A 7,500-nucleotide genomic window follows, 5' to 3' on the forward strand; every position below is an offset into this window, starting at 1 on the left:
TACTAGGCCCCCCACTTGCGGACCTTGGCGTGGCTATTGCGATCGCAGAACGACTTATGCAAGAGAGCCGCCAATTCAGGCAGTCTCCATGCAGCGTTAAGGGCATACAACCAAGTGCCGGGAGCGGGGACTTGTTCGACCTTCGAGGGCCCACCCGTTTAACCCCCTGAACGGTTTCACGCACTCTTGAACTCTCTCTTCAAAGTTCTTTTCAACTTTCCCTCGCGGTACTTGTTCGCTATCGGTCTCGTGGCGATATTTAGCCTTAGAAGGAGTTTACCTCCCGCTTAGGGCTGCACGCTCAAGCAACCCGACTCTTGGGAAGGGATCCGATGCACGGTCTCGGCTCGTCTTATCTACGGGCCTGACACCCTCTGTGGGTTGCTCGCCCCGTTCATGGAGACTTGGACGATAGATACCGGACAGACGCGCACGATCCTCCCGAACACCACATTCCTCGGCACCCGCTCAACCGGGCGCGAGGTTCGGTGCTGGGCTCATCCCTGTTCGCTCGCCGCTACTAAGGGAATCCTTGTTAGTTTCTTTTCCTCCGCTTACTGATATGCTTAAGTTCAGCGGGTAGTCTCATCTAAACTGAGGTCAGAATGAATTGTTTGTTTTCAAAAGGAGACAACACTTTATCTAGCTCGGCAGACTTTGGCGTTTTAAAGCCGGGAAAGATTGAATAATTGCCGGTTCAAATTTTTTTTTTTCGAAATAAAGCGAGTCTCTCGTTATTCGCAAAAATTAATTTACGAAAAGTGACAGGGCGTCCTGCGGCTTTTTGTATTGAAACAACGCGTCGTGCGCGAACCAAGCTTGCATAACGAGCGGTTAGAGTGAGTGATAATTCGCGGTGGTCGACACTTCGACACGCCCGGCGCACACACACAACTAAACTCGCGTTGAAGCGGTATATCGCGCACACGCAGCCGACACCTTGTTCGAGAAGATGTGTTTATTTCTAAAATTTTTTTTTGAGTTGGCTCAAAAATTTCCCATCTGTTTTGCCATCGAAAAAGGTTTCTTTTGAATAGAGAGGAAAAAAACAAAACAGGGCGAACCTTCTTTTATTTTTCCCCCTTTTTTGTATTTGAGGCATCGCGGACACTTAAGTCGCGCGGCACCCAGACGTTAGAGATTCGGGAGCTTTTATGCGGTCAGGCCGGGTGAAAAATAAATCTCGCCGCGACCCAACATGCAAAACCAAGACTGAAAAAATCTCTGTTCGTTCATCATTCGACCGACCCTCAGTCAGATGTGGCCCGAGCGAGAAGCTGGGCCGCCATTTACGTTCAAGATTTCGATGCTCCATGTGTTCTGCAGTTCGCATGGATTAGCGCACTTTGCTGCGCTCTTCATCGATCCACGAGCCTAGTGATCCACCGTTCAGGGTCGTATATAAAACGACATATTCGTTTTCTTCTCTCTTTTTCTCCAACCCGCCCAAGCAAATGAATGCGAGGGCGGAGAAAGAAAGCCAGAAAGAAAATGTTCCGATAAACACTCGTACTAGAATTTGGGTTTAGTGTGTTATTGTGATTTTGAATTCTTCCTACTTCATCGAGAGGGCGAAGGGCAAGCTTAAAAAACATTCGGTTTTCAACGGCATAGTGTCGGGCTTTGGAGTGTTAGTCTATACGACGCACACGCACGCAACCACGAGTATCTACGCCCGAAAAGAACGTCCAGAGTAAAGTCTCACACTTTCGTCCCCCACCGAGAATCAAAAAATCCCGAAGACGAAGAGAGAAACAAAAAAAAACAATTTCGATTGGGCGTATCCGCTTTAAACCACCGCGCATCAGAGCGCCTGATACCCGTTCAAAATCTTGATGTTTTTTTTTTTTCCGACTCTCCATCCACCGAGTTTTTATTTTTCAAAGTGTTTGATTTAGGGACTAAGACTTTATAAAATCTCCTTTATTGTTCCTTCGGTACTCGCGGCCCAGGCGGGCTATCGTATTCTTCACTCTACTAACGTCAACACTGTGAGCGCCGCTAAAGGTCGAATGAATCTATAGAGACATTCACCATCGAAGCAGGAAGAATTTGCTCACGGCCATAGACCAAATCGAAAGACTTTGTGTTTTTTTTTGAGCCGAGAGGAAAGAAAAATCAATTTGAAAAGGCGAATCCGCTTTAAACCACCGCGCATCAGAGCGCCTGATACCCGTTCAAAATAAATGATTTTCTTCCGTCAACCCACACATAGTTCATACGATGTCTTACGCCGAAAGACTTTTGATGGGGTTTTTTTGTTTTGCAACTTTTAGTTGTTTCGTGCTCAACCAAAGCCATATGCGCAAAACATTTGTCTTGTTCGTTTATGATCCTTCCGCAGGTTCACCTACGGAAACCTTGTTACGACTTTTACTTCCTCTAAAGGATCAAGTTCGACCATCTTTCAGTCTCGCCGTTGGTAGGCACCGCACGGGCAGAGATTGCTCCCCACTCGACGGCACCCCGACAAGCCCGTCCGAAGGCCTCACTAAATCATTCAATCGGTAGTAGCGACGGGCGGTGTGTACAAAGGGCAGGGACGTAATCGACGCGGGCTAGTGACCCGCGCCTACTAGGGATTCCTGGTTCATGGGGATCATTGCAGTCCCCAATCCCAACCACGAAGGAGGTTCAGCGGTTACCCGGTCCTTTCGGACAGGGAGAGTGAAACACGCTGATTCCTTCAGTGTAGCGCGCGTGCGGCCCAGGACATCTAAGGGCATCACAGACCTGTTATTGCTCACTGTCACGCGGCTGGACGCCGCTTGTCCCTCTAAGAAGACTGCGTGACGGACGCGAGAGCAGAAGGTATCGCCGGGGATGACGACGACCGAATAACAATAGAGCCAGCCCCCGCGAGACATTCCCGACAAAGCCCCGCCATACCTCATCCGCCAGGCAACCAACCCGTGAAGGCCGTACACCCGACGAACAGAGCACAACGAAACCAAGCCGAGAGATTGCCTCACTAAAGGAACCAGTCCCACCGAGACCCGAATCGCCGCCACCTGATCCCGACGCCTCCGTACTCCCTTCGGTTTCAATTGATAAAACCCGTCACCTATTTAGCAGGCTAGAGTCTCGTTCGTTATCGGAATTAACCAGACAAATCGCTCCACCAACTAAGAACGGCCATGCACCACCACCCACCGAATCAAGAAAGAGCTCTCAATCTGTCAATCCTTCCAGTGTCCGGGCCTGGTGAGGTTTCCCGTGTTGAGTCAAATTAAGCCGCAGGCTCCACTCCTGGTGGTGCCCTTCCGTCAATTCCTTTAAGTTTCAGCTTTGCAACCATACTTCCCCCGGAACCCAAAGACTTTGGTTTCCCGGAAGCTGCCCGTCGAGTCATTGGAGTAACTCCGACGGATTGCTGGTTGGCATCGTTTATGGTTAGAACTAGGGCGGTATCTGATCGCCTTCGAACCTCTAACTTTCGTTCTTGATCAAGGAAAACATTCTTGGCAAATGCCTTCGCTGTTGTTCGTCTTGCGGCGGTCCAAGAATTTCACCTCTGTCGCCGCAGTACGAATGCCCCCGTCCGTCTCTATTGACCATTACCTCGGGTCCAAAAGTAAAAGACCAGCAAAATCGGACCGAGGTCCTATTCCATCATTCCATGCTGCGATATTCAGGCGTTGGGATACACCTGCTTTGAGCACTCTAATTTGTTCAAAGTAAACGTTGCCGGCCGCCCGAGACACCCGGTGAAGGGCACCCCGAACGATTGACTGGGTGGAGCGAATCGAGTCAACTACGACCAAAATTTAAAAAAGAACCCGAAAGAACTTTCCAACTCTGGCCGCAGATACAACAACGACGCACCGACCACCACTCCGGCGATGTTGTCCGACCGTGAAGAGAGTCGGGCTTTGACACCCGGGCTCCCAGAGCGTGAAACGCAACACCCTTGATTCAGAGCGGCGCCGCCCGGCCGAAGACAGACATCCGACTACGAGCTTTTTAACCGCAACAACTTTAATATACGCTATTGGAGCTGGAGTTACCGCGGCTGCTGGCACCAGACTTGCCCTCCAATGGTTCCTCGTTAAAGGATTTAAAGTGTACTCATTCCAATCACGGGGCCTCGGAAGAGTCCCGTATCGTTATTTTTCGTCACTACCTCCCCGTGCCGGGAGTGGGTAATTTGCGCGCCTGCTGCCTTCCTTGGATGTGGTAGCCGTTTCTCAGGCTCCCTCTCCGGAATCGAACCCCGATTCCCCGTTACCCGTTGCAACCATGGTAGGCGCGTAACCTACCATCGACAGTTGATAAGGCAGACATTTGAAAGATACGTCGCCGGCGCGAAGGCCGTGCGATCGGCGTGAAGTTATCCAGAGTCACCAAAATTGGTACGGTGCGCGAGCCCGAAAGCCCGGCCCCGACTGGTTTTGATCTAATAAAAGCACCTCTTCTGCGAGCCCGAAAGCCCGCAGTCGAGGCTCGAGTGCATGTATTAGCTCTAGAATTACCACAGTTATCCAAGTAGGATGGAGTGGATCTAAGGAACCATAACTGATTTATTGAGCCATTCGCGGTTTCGCCGTCTAGCGGCTTGTACTTAGACATGCATGGCTTAATCTTTGAGACAAGCATATGCTACTGGCAGGATCAACCAGGTATTTCGTGTATGTTTGTTTGATATGCATCCGGCGAGTTGCGGGTTTTTATTTCGCCCACGCATCACCAAACACACACCAAATCAACACGTTTTTCGTTTTTTTTCTTTTTCTTCGGAAACTAAAATTTTTGATCGCAACGCCTGGCGTGTCACAGCGAGTCCCAGTGAAGAGAAACACCGATCCGATCCGTTTGTTGGATTTTTTTCATTTCAATTTCCAAAGTCAAAGACCATTCAACGGTCTATGAGCCCAAAGTGAATCGGATTCATTCGACCGGTCTTGATATATTCATCAACTTTTTTTCCCGTATTACGGTTTTCGACGGTCATATGTGGCGTGCTGTATGCTCATAAGTCAAGCCTGCTTTACTAAGCTGACAAGCATACATCTTTTAAATTTTTGTGGGCTCAGAGTTTTATTTTTATTTTTCCACCGCCGAGGCACACTCTCGCATCACCCCGCACGACACACACACACACACACACCTCACCGCTCAACGGTCACACGAGGCAGAATTTTCCGCAAAGACTTTCGAAGAGAAAGAGAAAACTCGGAACAACCGCGGTCAGAGGCCAGCATAGAGGCATCGTATAGAAAGTCATGGGCGGAAAAAAACAAATCATTTCAAGTCGAGACAAGCAACCAGACTACCCCTATAAAAGTGCGCAATTCTTTAAGAGTTCACCGAAGAATGACCGAGATCAAGTATGCACGAAACGAACATATTCCAAGGGCAGCTGAATAAGCGATTCTGCGCCGAAGCGCGAGAAAAGCAAGCGGTACACCGATGGGGATCGTTTTTTTTATCGTGTTAGATTCGTTGTTGTCAAGCAAGGATTCTCAAAATGTTTTTTGCATTGCACCCAAGTTTCGTACTGATTACTTGTCGCAGACCGGTGACTGTCAAAAAAAAATTTTTTACGTTTTTTCTTGAGAGGTCACTGCCTACACACAACTCCGGGCGGGCCGTACACTCACAGCCGTTTGAATTCTCCCTTCGTGTGTCATGGCCATAACTGAGCGTACATCTTACCGGGCGCCGAGTTGATCTGGCTTGTTCGATGAACGTTCGGGATACGTACAATCGATATAGCTCCAACCGTAACTCGTTTGTAATTACGCCGGCCATACTCAGCGGGCGCTCAGCTCAGCTCTCGATATCTTCCGTCGAAGGGAAGTTCGTAGTAAAAGAGAGTCAGAGTCGACGCCACATTTTGCGGTCCTCGCATCTCATCCGATTTTTGAATTTTATAGATTTGCCATCACTTCCACCCAATTCTCTCGTATATTTCAATCTCTTGACTTTGTCCGACCGGGCCGTCTTCGCCCCCCTTCAACTCCGTCCATCTCCACTTCTGTGTTCCACACAACGAGCTTCCGTCAAACGGCAAAATGTGAAATATGCGCACGCCGCACGAAATAATTTGAAAGCGTTCTGTTTGGTGGCTTTTTTATTTTTTATCTCTCGGCTCACACACACACACACATTTCCGCCTGAACGGTAATTTTTTTTTGATACGGTGTCAAAAAGTGAAAAGACGCGCACCATTTTCTTTTCTCTTCCGTATCGTCGCTGACGGTAAACGCTGATGGTTATGATGCCGTAAGTTTGGAAGAAAGAATCTTTCCCGTCTTGTCTTGTTACGGTAAAATAACAAAGAACAAGCGTCCGATTTCTCTCACAGACGGCCACAGACAAACCACACGTGCCGAAGAAACGAAACGTCCGAAACCAAAAAAATGTTTGACGCGCGCACCTCTTCTGAACTTTTCGACCAAGAGTCGTTGGATCGAGTGACGAGCTTCTCAGCTGTCGCACCAATCGGTGAAGCGGGCGTTTGAATTCCCGTCCACATCGCGGTTCGGATATATTTTTACATATACCGACCATCGGAAATTTCGAAAACGGTTTTACCGAAGGAATGATATTTCACACACCGACAGCTCATCGAGTTCGTCTCCGTTCAACGGTTTTTTTTTTTTAAGACTTTTTGATCGCATGGGGCTAAACTGGTTAGAGCAAAGCCGCGATCCAAGCAGTGAAAAAAAAACAAAGACAGTGCAAGCGCGATCGAACGGAATCGAAACTAAAATCATGTGAAGTGGCGGGCGGAAAGGAGCTCAGCTACGGTGGAAATGAAACTACAACTAACGCCGAACCGGACAACTTCCCATTCTGCGTCTTCGTTTCATTTCCCAAAGCTCCCCGTCGATACCAAAGTTTTTGCGTCGAAGCTACTAAAGAAATTTCGCGCTTTCCTTTTCGCCTCTTTCGCCTTCCCTTCGATATCTATCCAACCACCGGCTTCGACTTTATTTCTTTCACCCGTCTATTCGCCCGATAGTCGACGGTCGGCCATTCTTTGGTATCGGCCAGGCGGACTAACAAGAAGTAAGACTCGTTTGAAAAATTTGGACCGGGCTTTACAATCGCTGCTTGTCGTAATGTCGCAAATTTGAAAAAAATTTTCAATTCGAGAAACCAAACTATTCGACACTTCGAAAATTTTTGGGACTCTGAAAATTTTTCCGAGTTTAGGAATCGAGACCTCTTCTATACTAAGGAAAACCACTAATGTTCCGCCGCATAATGTCTCCGTTTTCCGGCTCATTTTTAGCGATTGGACGGGGACATTGCCCCATCCAACCGCCAGCCGACTTTCAGGAACCGTCGTTTTCAAAGTTGGGACTTAGAAAATTTTCGACGAGTGGGAATTTTTTACGGTCGCAAGTCATCACGACACGCCCGACCAACCCATTTGAGAGCCGCCACGCCTCGACGGTGTGACGGCTTTTTTTCGAATCGACGGGTCTCGCTCACTCCTCTCTCGCGCCGACCAGAGGCCGGGCGAGAGAGTCGTTGCCAAACACCGTCGTC

General features: G+C 48.7%; 3 non-coding genes across 3 annotated transcripts in view; all 3 read right to left on the reverse strand.

The window, feature by feature from the left end:
* Nucleotides 1–603, reverse strand: part of LOC124319216 — a 4,577-nt gene extending 3,974 nt beyond the window's left edge. The window contains exon 1 of the ribosomal RNA XR_006912912.1: nt 1–603. This exon is cut by the window's left edge and continues 3,974 nt beyond it. This is a non-coding gene — a ribosomal RNA (large subunit ribosomal RNA).
* A 641-nt stretch (nt 604–1,244) lies between these two features.
* LOC124319214 lies at nt 1,245–1,397 on the reverse strand. Its single transcript, XR_006912910.1, has one exon. It is a non-coding gene; the product is annotated as a 5.8S ribosomal RNA (ribosomal RNA).
* A 930-nt stretch (nt 1,398–2,327) lies between these two features.
* LOC124319206 lies at nt 2,328–4,622 on the reverse strand. Its single transcript, XR_006912900.1, has one exon. It is a non-coding gene; the product is annotated as a small subunit ribosomal RNA (ribosomal RNA).
* Between the last annotated feature and the right edge of the window lie 2,878 nt (nt 4,623–7,500).

The sequence above is a fragment of the Daphnia pulicaria genome, unplaced genomic scaffold (assembly GCF_021234035.1).
Source record: "Daphnia pulicaria isolate SC F1-1A unplaced genomic scaffold, SC_F0-13Bv2 h1tg000137l, whole genome shotgun sequence".
NCBI classification, from domain to species: Eukaryota; Metazoa; Arthropoda; class Branchiopoda; order Diplostraca; family Daphniidae; genus Daphnia; species Daphnia pulicaria.